The 24,037-nt window shown below is 41.6% G+C and overlaps 1 protein-coding gene and 1 long non-coding RNA gene across 13 annotated transcripts in view; one reads left to right on the top strand and one right to left on the bottom strand.

Annotated features, from left to right (window-relative positions):
• Nucleotides 1-2,423, top strand: part of LOC116101566 — a 4,420-nt gene extending 1,997 nt beyond the window's left edge. Inside the window, exons 2-5 of one of the 2 annotated variants that reach the window (XR_004122874.1) lie at nucleotides 409-479; nucleotides 588-601; nucleotides 1,023-1,209; nucleotides 2,280-2,423. This is a non-coding gene — a long non-coding RNA (uncharacterized LOC116101566). Of the gene's footprint in view, nucleotides 1-408; nucleotides 480-587; nucleotides 602-1,022; nucleotides 1,210-2,159; nucleotides 2,258-2,279 lie in introns of those variants that run through there. The other variant, XR_004122875.1, reaches the window with a different exon arrangement.
• The window catches only part of Cacna1e (calcium voltage-gated channel subunit alpha1 E), a 485,364-nt gene that overhangs the window by 168,481 nt on the left and 292,846 nt on the right, over nucleotides 1-24,037 (bottom strand). The window lies entirely within an intron of this gene.

Genomic DNA, 24,037 nt, shown 5'->3' on the forward strand with positions numbered 1-24,037 from the left:
GAAAGGGAAGCAGTAGTCAAGGGCTTGGGTATCTATGGGAAAGGAAAACAGTAGTCAAGGCCTTGGGTATCTATGGGAAAGGAAAACAGTAGTCAAGGGCTTGGGTATCTATAAGAAAGCTAAGTCAGGAGGGAAAAAGCCCACCTGCAATTGAAAATTCAACATTAAGTGCTATACTTCAGCATTTAGTCTCACTCACTTTTTAAAATGTGTTCTGTTCTGTCTCTTTTACCTATTGTCCCTCCCTTCCCACTAGGGCTAAATGCTTTTTGGAGGAAGAACCTTATCTTGTATTTCTCCATGTACTTCTACCAATACCAAGGATATTATGCTACAAACAAGAGATTCTCAATAATAGTCTTGTCTAATATAAGATTATAAATCTGTTGGCACTCTTCTGTTTCACAGGCCTGTATGAGTTTCCTTCTCTGGAAATAAATAGATCACTTGCAAATGGCATCTCTGTTGACATACAGCAGGTATACTTAGCTAGCTCAAATATTCAGCACAGTATATAACAGCAGTCACCCAAGAAAAAAGTGTCAGGCTAATCATTTGCCTTGGCTTTCATTCTTCCTTCTCAACAGATTCTAAACAGAAGGTAAATTAATTTATCATGGAAGATATCTGAATTAATTAACAATTGTGCACCAAACCCTAGGTGATGCTGGTTAGCCTTGCTGGCTTCCTGAAGAAACTCCAGGGCAATCACTTGTGGGGTTTGTGGCCCCGGGAATATCTCCCGCTTTTCAATAAGAACTGGGCTGCCTTACTTGGCCTCAATGGGAGAATATGTCCCTAGTTCTGCAGTGAATTGATGTGCCAGGGTGGTGTCCAGGGATGGGGCTTCCCCTTCCAAGAGGAGTAGGGGATGGGGTGAAGAGAAGAGGCTATATAGGGGAAGGGTTCTGGGAGGAGAGGTGGGCTGCAATCAGAATATAAAATTAATAAATAAATTAATTAATAGGGGAGAAACAGCTTGAAAGCAAGGGCCCAAAGCTCATGAGGTTTTGTTTCTCTAGGACTCAAGCCAGTATCTCTGGAAAGCATGCTCAGATTTCACTCGCAGTGATGCTTGATAAATGAATACAAGAAAGCTACAAGTCCGCTTATCACCTGAGACGTGAGAAGAGCTCAGTGAAACTCTCTAACATGCAATGACAGATCAGTTCCTCATACTTGTAGCACTGGGCTACAAAGAGGCACAAGGTACCACTTCTACCCCTCTCGTGGCCACTGTGGAATTTAGGGGAAGTCAGAGTCTAAATGTGAGAAGCCTGATGCACATCACCAGTGTCCTATAACTATCACTAAATCCTGTGCCCAACTACTATCTAAAGGAGAATTCATCCTTTCAATGGGTGTCTATGAGAGATATGTATTCCCATTTCATCCCAATATGCTTCACTTTGCCTCAATCCCAAATTCTAATGGACTACTTCCCAGCATTCTTTTCTCATTCACTGAGTTATACTCTCTGGTTCACTCTGAAGCTGCCCTTATAGAAATTCATGTTGATTCTTTCCTTGCCTCAAAGATGTATACAAAGCTCAATTCAACCCAACATTTCTATTCACTTGGGGTACACATCTGGAACAGAATACACATAATAAATAACAGTCATTATTTCTCCAATCTGAGAATGGTGGAAAGAATTCCTTTGTGTGTTTACTACTTGTAGTAAACTTTCTAGTTCATGCAAGTGTGATGTAATAGGGTCAAAGACAATGAGTATCACAAAAAATGTACATAAGCTGTCCAAAGGCAGCTACTCTATCTAGAACACTAAGAGAACCATTAAGACATACTAAAATATTGTCCTGTGTCTTACACCCCAAGATCTCATGTAATTAAAGAGATAAAAGTAGTTTTTACTTCCTCTTGTTAAGCATCTACTTTGGGCTGGACCCTCCACCAAGGATATAGCATATACTGACTCTAATATACACCCTATATGTTAAACACAAACAAGGTAGGTCTGATAGTGCAAATATAGCTAACTGCTGAGGGCTAATGAGGTCATAGATCTTGGGGGAGAACCTACAACTGCCATTTTACTAAACCAGTATAATCCCTAGCCACATCCTAAATGTTTATCCTTATAGTCACTGAAAAGTGCAGTTCTCACTCCTCATCAAGGAAACTTCTCTTTGTAATAGACAGAGACCATTACAGAAAACCACAACTGATCAAAAAGTAGAGATATGGACCTAAGACCCAGCTGATCCATCTACAGGTCCATCCATAATTCCTTAACTAAGACTCAGTGATTATTTCAGAAGAGGGAAGCAGAAAGATTGTAAGAGCCAGAGGAACAGGAATCTTGCTATGAGGCTGTGTCTCCCTGAAGTTTTGGAGAACATACACCCATCAAGTCTTACCAACAAGACTGCCACAATCTGACCTGAACAAGGACATCAAAAAGTATGTTAATGTAAGTGTAAAAACATAGGAGGTCTCAACTCTGGACAGAGAAAAAGAAGTCTTTCCAGGGGAGGAAAGCTAATGGCCAGTCCTAAAAGCTTATACAAATAAATAACATTGTATGAATGGAGCAGGTTATAGTCAATGTATTTAGTAATAAACACACAAACAAACATATACATACACAGACACACATACAAATATACACATACATATACACATACAAACATGCACACATATACATATACATACATGTACAAACACACATACACACACCTGTGTACAGGCATGGGTGTATATGTGTGTGTAAAAACAATTAAATAAAAAAGAGTCCATGATTTTAAAGAAAATAAAGGAGTGGGGTACATGGGAGGAGTTGGAAGAAGGGAAAGGATATGGAAATAATGTAATTACATTATAATCTCAAACTTTAAAACATATATAATAAAAAGAACACAATGCAGGCATGCAAGGCTAAGGAACTGACTCAACGTCTTCTGGTTGAACTAAAGAGCCAGAACCCACACCTAGATTTCTCTCTTTCTTCTCTTTCTCAGTACACTGTTTTACCTGAGCCCGTGGGTAGGAAAAAGAAAGAAATAACAGTGTCATTTCCCTTGGAGTACGTCTGAGAACAGAGCTACAGGTAAGGGCGTTCATAGCAGCAATGTCAGCAGAACGAATGGTTCCTGACTCTCAGAGTCCTACCCAGATGGGATGTTGTTTCAACTCTGCACCCTGACCTCACAGTTTCTTCTCTGCTTCAGAAGCCTGGTGAATCTGGAAAGCTGACACAGCCAGTTCTGTGGTTAGTTGTACAACTGCCATTCTGCTGCCAGGGAGATCTTGTTAGTCTTCAGAGCTGGGGAGAGTTGTCATTTCTAACAGATATTTCTTCCCTTGATATACTGGAGTATTGTCCTGGCCTCTAGTGTGTCTGTACCCAGTCGACCCTGTATAAGTTGTCTCCCCAGCACCTAACAAATACAAGGCCACTGCTTCTTTCCTATCTCCATGTTCTTTGTTCATGTTGCCGCCATACTCTCGGGTGCCTGCCTCCCGTTTTCTACCTGGAAAGTTTGGACTCAAAGCTTGATTGAACATGACATTTACTAGGAAGCCTTTCCATAGGCTACCACACTTGGGTATTCTGTACTTTATCCCAATATCTCACCTAGCACTCCCCTGTACCTGCTGAATGTAGTATTCTTTACCACGAGGCTCCACACTCAACTCTTCAAGGAGCAGGTAGATATGTCTAAGTTCCCACCCAACTTAGTTCTCAGGAAGAACACAGGACATGTTTGTTGAAAGAATAAATATTAATAAGCTTAATGGGTGGCCCTGGTTAAGTCTATTAAGACATGGAAAGATAGCTCAGTTAGCAATACTTTTGCTGAGCAATGTCCATGTAATTCCAGGACTGGGGAAGTGGAATCAGATGGATCCCTGGGGCATTCTGGACAGCTAATCTAGTCTAACCAGCAAGCTCCTGGGGCCAGTAAGAGACCCTGCCTCACTTGTCTCCAAGTGGTTAGCACCTGAGCAATCACACTTGAGACTGATCTCTGGCCTTTGTGTGCAAACATGTGCAAGGACACAGCACGCAAAAGCACAGTATTCATATCCACATGAACATACAATCATATGAACATACCCTAAACAAGTAAGTCTGGAGCTATCAGAAGGGAAGGGGAGGAAGGGAAGCAGGAATTGGGGAAGAAAAGCAGTGGGAGAGAAGGAAAGAGATGAGAAAGGTCTTTCAAAGAGTTAATTGAATGTGAAGCGGTTTTTCCATGACTAAGAGGGCATAGGTAGTGGGTGATTAGAGGGAATTTATAGGGGATTATCATTTAATAAGCTCTTCCTGGGTCTATCTTACCACAAAGACTAACTTATAATCCTCCCTGGAGGAGAGAGCCTCTATCACTCTTATCTCTGATGAGCTGAGGAAAGGATTAAAACAAGACTGCTAGACTCTACCCTCTCACACAGTGACAATCACAGTTATATGTGAAGCTTGGTAGGGAGATAAAAAAGACAGCTCAGCTGGGCATGGGCATGGACTTGGAGGACCCCCAAAGACCCAGGGAACTCTCCCTCATTTCAGAAAAATATGCAGCAATCCTTAGAGACCAAGGAAGGAAGAGGAAGTCCTTCGTAGGGACATCAGAAAGCAGTGCCTCCCTGCCTACTAAGAAAGGTTCATCCAGTACTACAGCACCTATGGCACTGGGCCCTGAATACAGTAGGGCAGAAAACATCCTCCAGGATCAACCCTGGCTCTCTAGGGCCAGATAAGGCTAAGCTTGCTGCTTTTACATCCCTGACTGAGAGCTGGCTAGAGGTACGACTAGCTGGGGAGTGCTTTTAAGTGATAACATCACAATCCAGTCTCCAACATCCACATAATTCCCTTTCAAAACCTCAACCATCCTACAAAACCTTCTTCATGTCTCATTTCAGTGACCCCAATGTCCTTAGTGTCCAGGAAGGCTGGCTTCCTCTGGCTGGTGTTACAGGAGCTTTCCAGGTATAAGTTAGGATCCTCTAAGCCCCACATTTAAACCCAAGCCTGTCCCTCATGCTCTTGGCCGAATGCCGGTGATTAAGTCTGGATGACAGGCGGTTCTCTAGGGCAATTCTGTAGCCTGTTTTCTAGGGCAATAGGTCAGAGTATATTGGAAATAAAAGTCAGCATTTGATTAAGTGATTTCTGTAGACATTGTATCCACATTGACATGAAATCTCAATCTTCTCAATGATTCTTCAAGGCAAAGACTAGCACTTCCATTTTCCCCCCGTCTGGAGAGCAAGCTGAAGGATTAAATGGTTGAATGACTTGCCCGAGATTACACAGAGTGACAGGACAGAAAAGACAACATATTCAGTGCTTGCTACAGTATCTGAAATAGAATAAACATTCTACAAACATCAGATTTTAGTATTAACCAAAATAGGTAAAGTCTAATTCTCTCCAGACAGTCTTGGGGCTGGAGGAATGAATCACCATTAATTATACTCTCACCTAAATACTTTACTTCCATGAGCAAAGAAACAATCGCCTATTCAGCCTCTTCTATTTTATTATTCTTTGAATACTAAACTGTTCATCGTAGTGTATACTTACTGTCTTCATTCTATACATATCCAAGAATCCTTAGAAAGGAAGCTTTTGCATTTCTCTAGATATCATGCACCTGACAGTGTCTGCCACTTTAAAGGGACTGAACAAATATGTGCTATAGAAAGAATAGGTCCAGTCATTAGAATCAAAGTGGAAAGGACTATTCTAGTCACTACCAATTCCAATTGGAGAAACCAAGCCTGGAGCAGAGGTTCCCAGAGGGTGGCCCCTGGGCCTGGAGTACCAGCACCAGTACCAGCACCAGCACCAGCTGGGACCTTGTTGGAAATGCATAGCCTTACATCCCAAAACAGTCTCTAGATAAGAACTCTGCTAAACCTTAGCAATACACACTTTAACATACCTGCTGTGGACTTAGAAAATTCCAACATGGCCATCTTGGAGGTAGGGCTTTGATGGGGGGTTTAGCTCATGACATCTCTGCCCTCCTGAATGGAATGCTGCTGTAATAAAAAGGTGTGATGGAGGAAATCACCATATTTGCCCTTCCATCTTCTGCCATATGAGAACACAGCACCCTGCCCTGCCAGAAGATGTAGTGATCATAGAGACAGTTGGTGACAAGGGCAAGGCCCTCCGCAAATGCCAGTGCACCTTTGACCTCCATAACTATGAGCCAAAAACCAAATCTATTCTTTATAAATCACATGGCCTCGATATTCTGTTAGAGCAGCTAGGGGTATCTGAGCTTTAGTTATTGTGAAACAACATTGCCATCTACAAATATGTCAGGACATCAGACCATATGCATAGCTTTCCTGAGACATATGTGGCTTACAGTCAACAGGCTGGGCATATCTGTCTGAAGAATGGGATGCCTGATTAAAGTTTAAAGGTATAGATCCAAACATTAACAAGTCTGTAATACTACCATAGTAGCATCAACTGCTATGTAGATGGGGAGGACTGAGCAAGAACTTCTGAGGTTGAGTGGGGAGAATGGATGACAGAAGGCTGTGGGGAGACACGAAGAAGCTGGAGAGAAGGAGTGGGTGAGTAGATTGATTCATCTCGCAACTCTGCGAATGAAATAAATTCATGATCGCAGCTGGGTGCTGCCATAGCAACAGGCACAACCCCTCCTACCACCCCCTTCCGAATGACCAAGCATCAGGCATCCTCACAGGGGCCCGAGCCCTATCCAGCTGAGGATTGAGATTTCAGTTGAAAAAAATCTGTAAGGGAGAACTTAGGGGATGCTCTTTTCAGATGGGTGTGAGGCCCTGGCTGCCTCCCTAGAGAGGCTGATCTCCCTAGAGAGGAGAACAACATGAAGCTCAACAGAGGGAGACACACTTATTGGAAAGCAAGGTAGCAACAAGGTGTGTCTTCAGCACACCAGGCCATACTGTAACACAGGCTTTCTAGATTGGCATTGGGACCTGCAGTAAGGAGTAGCTGGCTTAGGAAAAGAGGTAGCTCATCTGAGCTGCAGGTTAAGCACAGATGGTACAAGGACATCAGAGATCAGGGAAGAGCTACCCTGATGATGGGTGAAAACACACACACACACACACACACACATACACACACACACACGGGAAGAAACTAAAGAGAACTTATGGAAGAAGTCAATGTCAGAGATGTCAGTGGGAGAGCACTGTGGATAATGCAGAACAGAAGGCTCACTAGATTGCCTTTACCCTTCACTGGGAATGGCTAGAGCTCCCAGGGCGCATGCCCAGAGAATAAGCATCTGACTGGCCTCTCAAATAATGAGAAGATTGGCTGAAGAAGGGGACATTGAGATAATCAGAAGACACGGTATTCCACACATTTGATAGGGAAAGAAGCTAGTAAATCAAGTTTACAGCCAATTAGACATAAAAAGTAAGATATAAGTGCTGTTGCTAGGTTTGTTTCTAAGAACTGTGTCATAATGAGACTAACAGGCTAGTGTCAGAGCAAACTGCCTAGAGGACTTTGTCTCTCTGTCTTTTCTCCCAAGGAAAGGAAGCCAAGGAGAAGAGACAGGCTCAGTAAACCATGGCTATGTTCACAGTGTCTGTCCACAGAAGACTGGCTTTGGTCAGTCCTAAAGCTTTGAGCAGGGAAATGTGTCATGTTGGAAGAGTTTTCACGAAGTTTCTTCTAATTCCTGTCAGGAAGTCATCATTATCCCCATTTCAGAGATGGAGAAACCGAGATCAGAAAAGTCATACAAATTGTCTAACTTTGTGACTTGCTCATTTATTTATGATGAAGGACATGATTCTGTGCAGAACAACGAAGGGCAAACCGGTAGGCCATAAACGACCCAAGGGCTATGACGTCTTCTCTAGCCACAGTGTCGCCTCCTCACTGGACACATTATTCCTAAAGACAGTGTCGTGGAAGAGGAAAACCCTGGTCTCACCTGTCATTAGTTCCGAGACACTGGCCAAATCACCAACTCTGTCAGTACTTCCTCTTCTCAATTCATCTAATACAAATGATCATGGCTGTCATGAAACAGTCATATATGAAGATTAAGTGACTAATAAAATCTGATAGTCACCAGCTCCCCTGTAATGGTTGTGCCGTCTTAGGTAAATGACTTCACTTTTCTACCTGTTTAATTGCCTCATCTACAAAGTGTATGTATTAGGCTATGTTCACAGTGTCTGAAGGGCTTTCTGGCTTAAGGAAGGGTAAGCAGAAATCCCCAAAAGTCTGCACTGTAGCGATGAAGATGCATCTGAACGCTTGTAGTGCACACCATGGTGGTGATGACTTCCTTCAAAGTACACAGACACATCGCAGCTACGATCACTAGAATTGTGCTGGCCTCTAGGTGACATGCCCCTTGAAGTACATCCTGTGGCAGTGGTCTATACCACCTCTCTTCCGCTCAACGGTGGCTCCCCTCGCATCCTAGAGAGCATCTCCTAGGAGCACACCCTTGAAGAGTCTGCATGTATTCTCCAGCACCAAGCTGACTTCCAGGGAGCCCAATCTAAAGTAGTTACCCACATCTTAGTAAGATGTTCAATAAAGGGTAATTGAAAACAGTAATAATAGTAGTCCACAAACTCAAGAGACTGTGATATTGTGCGTGCATGCTAACCCTGGAAGCCTTGTAAAATTGCTGGCTGGACTATATAGATTCTTAGAGGAAAGGAAGTGTGCTTTGAATGTCTTTCTGTTTCTCCCAAGCTCCCCATGGACAGCAGATGCTCTAGAAATATATTTGACGTGCACAGGTTATATTTCTATTCATTCCAGAATGAAACCAATCTGCATGGGTCCAGGGGGTACAAATTTTATTTCCGCAGTATTGACATACATGGCTTATAACTGGAACACAGTGGCTTGACAATAAGGAAGTTTATAAATGAAATTCCTGACAGCATACAATTGAAAAGTGGGCCACACAAACCATAACAGGAAGTAGGCAATATGTGGGCTATTGTTAATAATCATTTTACAATTAAATATTAGACAAAGCTTACATCTGTAAATACAGGTGTTGCCCACCTAATTCCCCAGCATCGCTGGGAGGTATCTTCCTTTACAGTTCTCTCTCCACCAACAAATTTACACGGAAAGCCAATGTCAGTATTTGGAACAGAGGTTAGCCCCTCTAGTACCAGGCAGTATTCTTGGGTTACACTATTTTCTAAACTGGCTGCTTCAGAAATACAAGCATTCTGGACACGAGGAAATGCATAAATACTGATATAGGTGTAACGAAACATGTTAGCTCTCCAGTCTGCCACTCCTCTGTGATATTACAATGGACTGCAGGATACAGAGACATTTAAGAAGATACCCCATGAAAAATGTATAGATTCCATTGTGCCATCAGCTTATTCTGTCTTCAAGGCTACATGGGAATGAAGCCTAACTTCTGTACCCTAAGAGTCATTGTTGTTTATACTGGATTTCTGAAGTCCATGAATCTGGGGCAAGATAAGAGCCACTGAAACCTGAAGTCCATCTGACATCCCTAGGTGGCAAAGCCTTGAAGGACCTAAGGAAAACTACATGAAGTTCAAATGTCTGCCACAGGGTCGAGTTCAAAACAGGTGGCAAAGATGAAGGGTCCCCAGCTCTCTATTGTCTTGTTATGAGAGACTGTAAAATGGGTATTTTCCAGTCTGGTGCCAAGAGACAAGGACCAAGCAGCCCCAAAGCTCTAGGGTTGAAAGTATCATTTATTTGAAGAAGCAGAATGCCCAGTCCACTGGTCAGCTCTACCATGGACAATAGTCCCTCTACTTGAGAATACAACCCCAGATACCTCCTGGGATCCTGGCAAATTCCAAGTACTTATTACTTTACTGAGCATCCTGTGACCAGTACATAGTACTAGGAAATCACATGGTCAGAAGCAAGTCCTGACCTCAGACCACTCAAGATCTAGTAACGGAGACCAGAATCTACCAGGATCCACAGTATAGTGGTGATAGAAGAAAGAACCAGAACCATTTGGAGACAAGATAGAGGCTGGGCATGCAGTGGTCCTCCTACATTTTCCTGCATTAGAGCCTTACAGAAGAAATTCATTCCCGGGTGGAGGGAGGGCTTCCCAGCAACCCAGACTCAGCAGCAGACAGCCCAGGCTGTGGGACACATATAATCACCTAATTAACCAACACTCACACACCTGGCTGGCAGCTCTGTTACCCTGGGCATGGAGCCGAGAAAAACGCCTCTATTACACAGCATCGGGGTAGGGCCATGTGTTCAGAGCATAAGTCTCTAAAGAGCTCTGTACCACTGAGTTGAAAAAACCAGAGCCCCTGCTGGTCAGCCCTTCCAACTGCCTCAAGACATACACTAATGTGCATACCTCAAGACTACCTCAAGAACTGGAAAAACAAAACAAAACAAAATAAACCAGGATGTGTGGGAAGTAAGGAAAGGGGAGAGCCAGTGTCCAGGGAGAGCCCAGCACGAGAAGACAATGGGTACACATGCTTTTAGTTACTTAATAATGATGAAAGAAGGAAATGAATAAATGAGCCAACATCGCATCCTGGAAGAGAGGGTGCTTCAAGATGGGATAGTGCTACTGACACTATTTGCCGTATGCTGCCAATCCCTAAGAGGAGGCAGGGCACATCTCATCTGACAGAATATAAGGACTTCTTTTTATCTGCTTTGAGTAGCATTATGGCTAGAGGGTAGCAGGGGATGAAAGATGTTTTGATAATTTCCTAATTTTTACATACTAATTTGTAAACAGAGAAATTACAAAAGTGATACACATTCTGAGTATGAAATGGGTAATATAAAATCATGGGGTTTCCTCACCTTCCTTCCCTTTCTACCCTGCTGTGACAGGTGCTCATGGCCAGATGTATATACATCTGTCTTCTCACCTATCTCCAGGGACATTCAAACTTCTATAAAACCAAAGCAACTACCAGGCTGTTTGTATACTCTATAAAATAAAATTATACTGTTTACACACAGCTTTATACACACACACACACACACACACACACACATATATACAGATGCAATTCACAGCAACTGGCTCATGTGACCAAACTCAGGCTGGTATGGCTTTTCTTTTTTAAGCACTCTCTCTCACTGAATCAGGAGAGCGCCCAGAATGTCCTAAGAGAAACCAGCAGCGAGCCCCAGAGAGCCTCCTGTCTCCTCCTCTCTAGCAATGGGGTTCAGGTGGGTGCTGCTACTATGCGCAGCTTTCGGAGGTGCTGAAGATCAAGTTCAGGTCCGTGTCCTTCCATAGCAAGTCCTTTATCAATGGAGCCATCTCCCCTGTGCCTGGTGGTTTTTTCTAATACATTTGAAGAAACTCTTTGTACAAAATTATATTAGGACTTTGTATTATATGCCACGTTGTCCCCCAGTCTATCAACTATTGCTTGACACTGCGTCTTTACCTTAGTGGAAAACGTGTAATGTCTATATAAATATTTCTTTAAAAATCTGAGTCAAGATTAGAGCTCCCATTGGAAATGAACATATCCATGCTCTCTTCAGTCTTCATCTTGAGTGTGTCCTCTTGAAGACAGCTCATACTATAAAATGATCACAAGAAGAAAAAAATAGAAATCGCCCTCCTTTCACTCTCAATCCCATCCAGTTAATAAAAGCTAAAGTGTTCACCTCTCCTCCACAGAGAAACTAAGCCTAGATCATCAATTGCTTCACTTTCCTTACTGGCACCAAAGCAATGTTCTAGAAAATCAGCCCCAACCATGTCTCTGATGCTAGTCTTTAGGGGGGGCATCCCCCAAGCAGATTCTTTCTCATACTCTTGGATGGTTCAGTTCTCAGCCCAGGAAGTTCTCCCTCCCAAACCCAGACAGAGGGGTTCTGTGCCATGACAGCTGCGCTGCACCCACAGGACTGGGGTTCACTGTCTCCTACACTGATTATTTACCCCATCATCCTTATTCATATTCGCAATGCCTATAATTGTACCAGGCACATAATATCTATTCCCCAAGCATCTGTTGAAAAAGAGCAAAGAATAAAAGTGAGAAAAGTAAAGAAGAAGAACGCAGATCCAGAGCTCAACGTTAGCAGCTAACTACCAGCTCAACGTTAGCAGCTAACTACCAGCTCAAGACCGATCAAGGATGAGCATTAAATACTGCTGAAATTACAGGGCAAGTTAATGAAGGAAAAAGAAAAGATTCCATTTGCAAAAACATGACTGACACATGGGATCTCAAGAATATGCCTGGTTCATAAAGAAAGGCTCGCCCACACGTCAGGGTTGCGGGCTGCCATTCTCCAGCTACCGTATTTTATTCTGGGACAAATGGTTTCTGTCCAATACAAAATCTAAATATTCATTTTTCAAGCTCTAGATGAGTTGTGGAATGATCACTGTCATTTAGTGCTAACTGCAGACAATTTTCTCCAAGTTAGTCTTGACAATAACACCCCACCTAAAAGACTTTCCTATGATTAAAAGGAAAAAAAAAAATGATTCCTGTGTTAGCATTCACACTTCAAGCACAGATCTTCCAGATGTGACATATTTTTGAATTCATAATAAGGCTACAAACAAGGCTGCTGACAATGAGCTCCTGGGAAGGAGGATTTCAGGTTTTTTTTTTTTTTTACATAACGGAATGACATTCTGAATCTGAGCTCAATAGAACATGCCTATAATTCCCGCACTCAGGAGGCTGAGACAGAAGGGTTGTTATAAATACCAAACTGACATAAGGGCTACATTGATAGGATGAAGCTGTCCTGGGCCATGTCACACAGACCACAACTGTTGTTGGTTTTGCTTGTTTGTTTGTTTGTTTAAAACAGGATGGACCCACCATTTCTGTTCTGTACCTTCCTAATTGGCTTCATAAATTCTCCAAAGCTTTCCACTCTGGGGTTTGCTCCACCTGACAGCTCCTAAATGGAAGGCTCCTACAAGGCCCCTGCAATTATTGCTAGCTCAGAAGATGAATGTACCACATACTAAGAAACATACTATAAGGTTTTCATAAAGCTGTTTAGAGCTCAAAAGTTACTGACATCCCGTTGCATACAGTCCACCTTATTCTTCCACATCCAACAGATTCCAGGTTTCTCTGCTAAAAGAATCTGACTTAGCTGACACCATTTTTTTGTTTGTTTGTTTGCTTGTTTTTGATTTCGTTTTTTTTTAAAGTCTACCCTATTATATTATGAAATACATCCAGGAACGAACTTCATAATATTTAATTCATTTTACTATTAAAATGAATGTAAACTTAAGGCTAATACCATGGGATGGGAGAAAGTCAGACAGAGAAAATAAAGGTGGATGGAGACATGACATTAAAGATATAAACACAACTCCGAGTTTCACAACCCATAGCCTTACCCACCAAGAAAATATGTAATTGATGTATCTTAAACCCTGGTTTCCTTGAGTGGTAATAATCAAGAACACTAGAGAAAAGCATAGGACTAAGAGGCATCCCCATCTAGAAAAGCCTTCTTCTGGAAGATCTGGGATGTCCAGACAGCATCCCTACAATAGCCTGAAATACTGTATCAACCTCACTATGCCCCCCAGAACCCACTGCAACCAGTGAGTCTGTCAGCACAGCTACCTTCTACTCAGGGCCCTGCAGTGGCTCCATTTTGAAATGGAGTTAGTGGTCGTTATCTTCATCCTCATGAGGAATCAGTAGCAGTTAGTGAGCATAAGTACATCAATCTGGATCCAATCTGATGCTAAATCTCCTCAACAGGGTATGCTTCCCTGACCTTCCAGTCTTTTTCCCAGCACACTGTCTCCTCCAGGTATAGGTGTATCCTCTGCCTGAAATGCCCACCTACCCTAGTGTGCAAATTGGTAGCCTTCCCTATAAGGCTTAGTTCAATAGTTTTGTTTTCTATGAAACATCTTTTCCTGTGAACAGCATGCCATCTTGACTTATAGTCCCTGGTCACCCTCAAGTACTTGTGATGGTATAAGTAATGAATGTTTGTTGATGGACATGGACACTTGTTTACTAAGGTGAGCTAAAGCAAGTTTTGAAGTTTTCAGGTTTCATTTTCTTTTTAACCCCTGTTGGGCATTCAATCAGTCTTTTTCTTTTCTTCTAATTATAAAAATAGCACACGGGCATTTGAAAAGTACAGAAAAGCATAAACAGGAAAGTAAAAATTACCCACAACCACCATAGAGTGACAACCACCCTCATTACCCTCTTAATTGCCCATTTTACATCAATGCAATTAAACAAATTTATGTATGGAAGTCCTACGCCCAGGGCATATTTTCCTGAATTTAGATCAAGTCACATAATACGTACTCAGCCGGCATTTGGTTGACCAGAAATCTCTGCTAATGAGTACTCCTACTTGCAATGTTCGCAAATGTTCTTGCTGATGACTATGGGGCCCCACAAGTTTCTTCAGGGTTCTTATGAATCATAAATTCAGAGAGCTTCATTGCTGAGAGTGACCTTGGAGATGTCTACATATGCCACCTGTCCCTCCTTCTGTACCTTGGTTGTCATGACTCATTCCTGATATTCCTCATAGAAGGGTTGGACATGGGTTCAGATCCCTTCTCCAGATACCTCCACTCTCTGAAAACTGAAGCTGAAGTGAAAATCACCTGGCATCTAAAAGTTTATTCTCTCCTATTACAAATGATGAGAGATTGTGAAAGAGGCTGAGTAGCCTCTAAGGTACCCAGGAGGGCAAGGAGGAAGCAAAAGCCTAATGTGGGTCTAGGGCTTTGTTTGGTCACACATCCGAGGCAGATACAATTATTTTGCTACATTTCAAAGTTTTTCAAAGACCACAATCCACAAAATCTACATGATGACCTATTAAATGCCTTATTCAATTAAAAGGAATTTCTAAATTATGAGTCCAATGAATATTCTATCTTCAGATAAACCTGTTAATTACTCAGCCATTCAGTTGAGGAACCTACTTGGTGCCTCTCTTTGTGACTTCAAGCTGGTAAAACTTGAGGAATGGGTGGGCCTCATCCTTGAAGGTTTTAGTTTACTGTATGTATGTATGTATGTATGTATGTATGTATGTATGTATGTATAAATGTAGGCTCCAAAGTACCATATAACACATATCAGCTAAGCTCTAAATATGTTAGATGTTACAGAAGTTTTGAAAAAGAGAAGAGCTCATTGTGGCCCAAGTTAGCTAAGAAGAATACCTTTGGGACAGTGATGATTTCAGCTGAAGGGCAGTGTAGGAAAGTGGGAACAGAATGAGTAGTGTTTGTTGCATGACCTATGAACTTTCATCATGCAGATGAGGATCAGTAATCATACTCGAGTTGTAGAATCTGATTTGATTTTTTAAAAAGTGTTGCTTTGAGAGAATTTTACTTTCTTTTCCTAATTACTTTAATACATAAAACTGGAAAGTCTCCTACACCACAGGGGGTCCCAGTGCGGGGATTGAATGCTGCTGGCAGGTGCCAATGAGCAAACACTCCTGATCATGAGTGGCTATCAAGGTATTTCTAAGCCATCACTCCAGACACCAGCCCTTTGTTTGCTCAATCCAGCCTGTCGTGAAGGAAAGGGGAAGGGGCTGGATGGAGTGAGGACAAGAGAAGAAGCAAGGGTTGAGGTGAGGACTTTCCCTACTGTTAGGGGTTGCATTGTATCTCTCCATTCAATCATGTCAGAGCCTTAATCCCTGCAACTCAGCATGTGACTGTGTATGGAAAGTGACCTTTAAATGGGTGATTAAAGTGAAATTACATCATCAGTCACAAATCTAACTCGTGTCCTTATAGGGGAAATTTCAATACACATTGGGTACCAGGGATGTACATGCACAGAGGATATGCTATGAGCAGACAGAGTGAGAAATCTGGCATCTGAAAACCAAGGAGAGCACCCCCAGAGGATGCTGATGAGACCACAATACAAGAATGAGTCAAAATGAATCTGTGATTTAAGCTATACAGTCTGTGTGTTCAGTTAAGGCAACCCTGGCACACTAATATACTATTACCTCCTCTAGCTTCACTTCACCTTCATGGTCAGGAAAAGCTCCATCTCTGACTCAAGAGAGAATAGTCCCCTGCCTAGGCAAAAGATGGATTTCCCAGAGTTCCAAATGACTGTAAGAGTCTCAGTACTAGCAAATGGAGAAACTAGCAGGATATATGCCAATGTTCCCTATAGTGGTGGCTAGAAGCATAAGGTAGCTTTGATGGGTCAGTGCCAAGGGTGAGCTGATGCAGTTTCAAGTAGCCCTAGCTAAGCAAGAAGCAATGAGAGAGGGGTAGAGCTACCCTTCCTGCTATTCAGTGACACTGCAATTATAGCCAAACACTTCTGGGCACTAAGGAAAGGAAGGCCCATATTGGATATCTTGGCCTAACATGATCTGTTAATAGCATCACCCTGAAGAGGTGATATGTCCATAGCTGGGCTGGGCATGACCCCCTTCACAGATAACAGAGTTGCCCCTGTGAGTAGAAGTTGTACTTGCATCAAGCTTGGGCCTGACATTGGCAAGTGTTCTGGCAAATGTCAAGGCTTTCCCCACCCCCTTGAAAAACAGACCAAGCGATCTAAGCAATGGAGAAAGCATCCCTCTCCTCCAACCAGTACTGTCCCACCTACATTCTCTGGTGGTCACAGAGGAAGTCCATGAAACATAGCCCAACACAACATTAGAGATGATAAGCTAACATGATGCCACAGATGAGCTGATGTGTCTTGCCATTTCTGAGTCCCATGATAAGCCCTTCAGCCTCCCTGCATCTCAGCTCCCTCATCAAAAAAGAGGAGATGATGATACCAATTTTATAGGATTGTAAAGAAAGTCAAGTTTAACAATATTTGGTCATGTTTTAAGCCATTAAGGATCTCCACCAATGATAGATGTCTTGACCATTACTGAGTGGACTCACTGCATCTTGTTTTACTTATCTGAGGTCTAAACTCATTATTAGTTGGCTGCCTTGAAGTGTTAACAGGCACTTAATATTCACAGACAGGCAACAGCAAGAATGAGACAGAGAAACAGAGAAAAAGATAGATACAGAAACAGCTGGGGTCTCGCTTTTTTTCTGCACCCCTTCCAGAACTGTGGAGGCAGTGAGTGCCTGTGTCAAGCACCTATGTGGCTGATATGTTAGACAACCTGTGGACCTTTGCTTAGAAACAAGTCCATGTCTCTCTGTTAACTCAATGCCAACATTCCGTACTCTTTTCCCGGCCACATTTTGTCTTCACTTTTCTATCATAAATCATCTCATAGCCCGAGCCTCCTTAAACACTGCTGTCAAGACAGCTTTTTACAGAGAATACAAACATTTACTCAAAACACTGCAGCTACTGATTCCACACAGGATAAAAATCTAAGGTTATTACTTGACATCTAAGGCTGGACATGTGACATGAACCCATATGCATCTGTTACCACTTCCCTGCATAAATGTCCCACTGTATTCATTTGTGGCCTGCTCAATTAGTGTACACTTCATTTGCTGAATGAGGAGGTGTACATTTGACTAGATCCAAGTATTGCTATATAGCTCCACATCCTAATCTTATCCATAGTCTTTCCCACCTAGGTTATCCATCCAGTAAAGGAAGGGTGACAATTTAGACAGGATAGGATATAAACATGGTATGATTTAGGGTTATGTAGGTATGACCTGCACAACTACATAAGGAAACCAACATGTCCCATCTTATATAAGTTTCTCCACTTTTCAAGGGCCAGCTCAAGCCCCACCTCCTATTTTAACATCCATTCTCTGACTCCATAGCCCCAAGGACTTTGCTATCTGATTACCCAATAACATATGTTAACCATATCATTCCTCTACCCTTTGAGACAGGTATCATATGGTCAAGGTTTGCCTTAAGTTTTCTTTGCAGCAGAAGATGACCTCTCTGATCCTCTTCTTTCTACCTCCCAGATGCTGGGGTTACAAGCTTATGCCACTGTAACCTGTATGAAGGGCTGGGAATCTACTGAACGCAGGGCCCCATGCAAGCTCAGCAAGCACTATTACCATATGAACTATAACCCAAGCCATGCTTCTGTTTTCTACCTTCCATCTTGAATTATTATTCGAGCTATTAGACAAGTCCTTTACCGGAACCCACCAAATCTTCGAACTCTCTGCATCCCTGGCACCCATTATAGCACTGTGAATGCAGTACAATCTCTTTAGAAGACCTTGGAAGAGAACATGTGTTGAGTGAAGCTGTGTTTAGGATTTCATGGATACCGGAATGTTGACCATTCCTAAGCATGCTTGGATTTATCTCTAGTCCATCTATCACTTCTACCTCTAAATCTTACCTTGAGATGAATGAGCCATCAGAAAAATGAGAAATGAATTCATCTGTAGACCTTGTCCCATACTTCAACATGTGGAAGAAGGTGTCAGCATGTGAAATGACATTATCCAGGAGAGATAACCTGCATATTTGTAGTAGTCAGGGTCAGGATGTCCTATCCTTCACAGGAAGGATGATGGCAGAGCTGACTCAAGACACAAAGCTGCACTCAGGTAATGAGGCTCATACAGATGCACCCTCCTCTCTGCAGGTTCATCTGCAGAGTTAGCCCATGCTTTGTAGTGTGTAGCTGCCTATAGTAGTGTTCCTATGGAGCAGCCTTTAAGGAGGGAATACCTATGGAACATATACCAAGAGGATCTAAAACATCAGCTTTGATTGCCTCTAGATGTGATAGTCTTAAAAACTATTGAGAAGCTGTATACCCTGCACACCACTGCCACCCATAAATCAGCATCACCATCTCCCATGCATATTTCTGCAGTTCTCTCCCAAAGTGTTGCTGCTTCCAGGTCAGCCCCCATGTAGTCTCGTCTCACCATAGCAGCCAGGGTAACCCTATGAAACTGTAAGATGAAGCACTGTGGGTTGTGATCATCAAAGGCTAAGAGTCAGTCTCATCGTAACCTGTAGGGTTCCACCCAACCTGGCTCTGATTGTCCATAAATAGCATCCACATTGCTCTCCAGCTCTTTCCTGACCCCTCCTAGATACACTCCCCTTTTCAGGACTTCAAAACTTGCCGTTTCTTTTTTAGAACCCTTGTTTTTAGACACGCACATGCTGAGTTTCTTACTTTAGGGATTTACTCAAAAGTGAACTTCTTGGGCCTGCAAGTTGGCTCAGCAGCTAGGGATCCTTGCCACTAAGCCTTGACAACCTGAGTTCAATCTCAGAACCTATACAATATCATACATGTTATTCTGCGACCTCCACACACATACTATGACAAGTGCACACCAACATACACACATACAATGAATGAATGAATATGAAATAAAGTGAACTTCTCTATAAGACCTGTCCTAACTATCCAATTAAAAATATGCCATCATGGTACACAGACACGGCTCAGCAAGCTCACTTGCTTCTAAGACTGAGATCAATCCAGCAGGACTGACAGGATAGAAGGAGAGAACCAGTTTCCACTGTGTGTCCTTTCATCCCCCCAGGGGCACATCTAGGACTATAAAACTTATGTATCTTGATGTTGACATAGTTTTTAATGTAAGTCTCATGAAAGCAAGGATTTTAGTAACTTTGCTCCCTGCTACATTTACAATAACCAAGCCAGTGTGTGATGAATAACAAATATTTAGTGAAAATCTGTTAGACTCTGACTTAATAAATCTAAAGCCACTCAATGCATATACCTTTGTCTATCTGCCAATCAAATTATTAATAACCTTTGTAAGAAGTACTTAAGTTACAGGTTAGCCAGATGCCCTGAGGAAGGAAACTTTAAGGGGGCATTTACTAGCAGTGGGTACATGTTTAGTGTTCACTTAGCAAATTTTTATCGAGCACAGACTATGTGCTAGGTAGAGAATTAAGTCCTTAAAATACAGCAGTGATCAAGGTGAATATAATTATTGGGCTTTGAACTTCAGAGGCTATTAGAATTAGATTTTAACTCTTTCCTCAGATAATTAAACATACCTGTATATTGTCCATAATAAATAGTTGGGGATATTTTGTCTAGACAAAGACAGAGAGTATAAGCAAATAACTTTGCAAAGTTCCTCCCACCATTCAGAGTGCCATCTGCCATACCCACTGTCACCCTTCTTTGGTATCTATCTACTTTTTTTCAAGAATATCTCTAATTCACTTGCCCTCCCCATTCGTATATCCTTTTAAATTTATACATATAAACGTTCAGTTTATAGTTGGTTCCCCAATAAAATTAAAATATATTAAATGTTGTATAGGGACTCACTCTCATAGCCTTGTGCCTTTTAAGCCGGGGGGGGGGGGGCTATGTGAAGTTTGGAGTCTTACATACAGAGAGAGGGGAGGGCAAACCATGCAGATCCAAAAAGCTTTTCTTCCCACACTGAAAATAAACTCCCTTGGCTCTGGGACTCACCTAGCTAAATGTGGACAAAGCAGCAGTCACCCAAATGACATGAAAAGCCATAATGGTACATCCAACGGAGTCATTGTGCTGATGCCACATCAGCCTGTCACTGTCACAACGTTGTACCCCTTAAAATACCCAGAGTCATTTGGGCTCCTTTGTAATGGAGAGAGGTGTGGGAGGCGATCTTTCCTTGGGAGAACATTGACAAGGAAGGGCCTTTTAGATGCTGGCAGAGAACATGAGATTCTTGCTGCTGCTGTAATTAGGAGTGATGGGAGTGGGAAAGGAAAGCAAAGGTCCTCATAGGGAGGTTGGTATGAAAAAAGACAAGCATGAAACTGCTTGCCACATTCTGAGAAGAGAGCACAGAGATCACGGGGTGCTGTAACAGTCAGCTTGTTGCTGAACAAACTGAACATCCTAGCTCTCTCCTGGGCTTTCATTCACACATTCACTCATTGTTACCTGGCCAAACACTTAAGGTGTGCCAGATACCACCATTTCAGATACAACAATACATAACAAACACTAAAGAATCCAGATTTTTAAAAAGCTGCTTAGAACAAATATACACATAAAAATGTTGAAAAGCTAAAACAGAATAGCACATTAAGAGCCCCGAACTTTAGAACCTAAATAGAAATGAAAATAAATTTACAATCAAGGAAATAAAGGATTAATAAACTTGATCAACTTCAAGCAATACTAATAAAAAAAGATAGAAAGCAAAGATCAACAGCTACAATTTTAAAAACTAAGAGATCCTGAAACAAGGGGGAATATTATACATAGTCATATGCAACAAAGTTTAAAAATTAAGACAAAATAAGTAGGCTGAAGAGATGGCTCAAAGAAAAAGAATTTACTATACAATAGTAGCGTTCAGAGTTCAGATTCCAAGAATACACATAAGAAGCTAGCTAAGGCAGCCTTCCTGTAATCTCAAGGCACAGAAGGCAGAGGTAGGAGGTCGTCTCCTCCTCCCCTACTCCTGGTTAGGTCAAGCTGGCTAGTCAGACTTGCCAGCTCTGTGATCTCTGAATTCACCAATAGGCTCTGAGTCAATATCTAAGGTGGAATGAACTCAAGGAAATCATCTGACATCAGCCTCTGGTCCCTATGCATCCACGCATACATGTGCATACACACACATAAATATTTTTTTCTACAAAACCCACAATGCCAAATGGCTTCATAAATGAATTCTAAGGTAAGAATATTTGAATTTTACAAAATCTTCAAGAGTGGTAAAAGAAGACTATCTCTAATTTATCTTTAACATCAAACCTTGACCAAGACTATTGCATGAAAGGAAAATCACAGGTCATTTTCTATTGAGCACAGATTTAAGGTTATACTAAATAATCAAGACCACTTATACAGGAAAAGAACATCAAAATAAAGCTGGCATTGGCTCAAAGCTTCTACTTTAACATTAGAAAATCAGTGTGATTCATTTTTTCAAAAATATAGGATAAATTTTGTTATTACTATAATACATTTAAGAAGTCAGTATAGTTCAGCTCTGTTCATTAAGAAAACTTTGAAGCAATGCACAGTGTTGTTACTCCAGTACTTTGAAGGCTGAGGCAGGAAGATCACAAGTTCTAGGACATCCTGGGCCAGATAGTGAATTCAAGGCTGGCACCAGTGAGACCCTGAGTCAATAAACAGTGGGCTAAGGAATTAGTTCAATGGTAGAGCACTTGCCTAGCATATGTTAGATCTTGAGTTCAACTGCAGCACAGAAAAATAAAATTAGCCATTTAAGAATTGTCTCAGAAAGGTGTCTATGAAAAACTTATAGCAAACTTCATGTATAATGAGATCATTGAAGAAGTTTTTCCACTGAAATTTTGGATATGATATTATTACTCCTCTTTTCAATCTACACTTGAAGTCTTAGCTAGTATAATAAAACAGGGGAAAAGTATAGAACTGCACATGAAATAAAATTCAAAAACATCTTCAGATAGGCTATTAAAATTAGTTAGATAATCAAGATAGCTATGTACAACTTCAATATACAAAATTAACTTGTATATTTATATGCTAGAAAAATAATAGAAAATGTAACTTTAGAATAATACCAATTATTATAGCATCAAACATGACTTTTAATAATGAATTAATCAGACCCATACAAAACATAAAAATAGTAACATATTACAAGAACGTCAATTCTCTCTGGTAATCTACCAATTCAATGGAGTCCTAGTTAAAATTCCATCTGGAGTTTAATGGAAAAGTGACCAATTAATTCTTAGAATATATGTGTGTAAATGCTGAGAACAAAAATTATATAACCAAGGCAAATATGGTTATGTTTGAAGGAATTACATCATCAATTTATTATAAAGTTATTAAGAAACTGGAAGGGGTGGAGAGATGGCTCAGTGATTAAGAGCACCTTGTGCTCTTGTAGAGGACCAGGGTTCAATTCCCAGTACTCACATGGTAGTTAATAAGCATGATTAACTCTAGTTCCAGGGGATCTTATGCCCTCTTCTGACCTCTCAAGGCACCAATTACTCATGCTGTACACATACATACATGCAGGAAAAACACTCACACATAAGATGAAATGCATAAATCTTATAAAATGATTGTTTGTTTGTGTTTTAAAGGAAGTATGGCATATAGTGCAAGGTAAAACAAAAGCAAAATCACAGTGGAGGATAATAGAATCTATAAACAGACTCCACTTAACTTAAGATGCAGGTAAGTGAGAGTACTGGAGAAAAGGCACTAACGATAAATATTTCCAGGTTAACTGGATGTCTTTAGGGGAAAATAAAATTTAACTCATATAATTTTGACATATATGAAAAAATCAACTCCAGTTAGATCGAAAACTAAATATTAAAAATAAAGGGCTGAGGAGATGGCTCAGTAGGCAAAGCACCTGCCAGACAACCATGAGGACTAGAGGTCAGATCTCCAGAGCCCACATAAATGTCAACTGGGCATGGCAGCGACCTGTAATTCCAGCACTAGAAGGCAGAAACATAATCTCCAGAGCAAGCTTTCTCAGTTGACTAGTTCTATTGGTGAGTTGTGAGTTTAAATGAGAGATGTAGGAAACAGCAGGAGTAAGGATCGCCCCCTCCCTGCACTGGGCCTGCACATTCTGGTTCATGTTATGGTTTTATTGCCACCCCACCCAGGTGCCCCACCTCCACCATCATTATGTTAGTCATATACCAGTCATGTCCAGTCTGGTGCCTACAGTGCCTGAACAGCCTGAAGGCAGAACCAGCTGCAGAGAGACTCTGCCTCTATGAGATGGACAGTGACTGAGAAAGACACCTAATATCAACCTCAGACCTCTATCCACATGCACACTTGTACAACTACACACTTGTGATTGAACATGCATACATACACACATACTTGTACACTATGTATACATGCAAAAGGAATCAATAAAACTCATAGATAACAGGAGAATGCTATCATGACCTGGGGGTAAGACAGTGAGCAAAATTTGTAGGCTTTTGGAGTGTGCGTAGCAAATATAAAGCTGCTGCTTGCCATTTGTCATTTCCCAGAGGCTGAAGGTAGGTTCCTATTGCTGGAGACACTACTCTTCATACATATGACTTAGAGAAATTGAGGAGGAACAGACCTGGGAAACCTCTACCGAAGGACTAGCTCTCATAGTAC

Source organism: Mastomys coucha, unplaced genomic scaffold (assembly GCF_008632895.1).
Source record: "Mastomys coucha isolate ucsf_1 unplaced genomic scaffold, UCSF_Mcou_1 pScaffold1, whole genome shotgun sequence".
Lineage (NCBI taxonomy): Eukaryota > Metazoa > Chordata > Mammalia > Rodentia > Muridae > Mastomys > Mastomys coucha.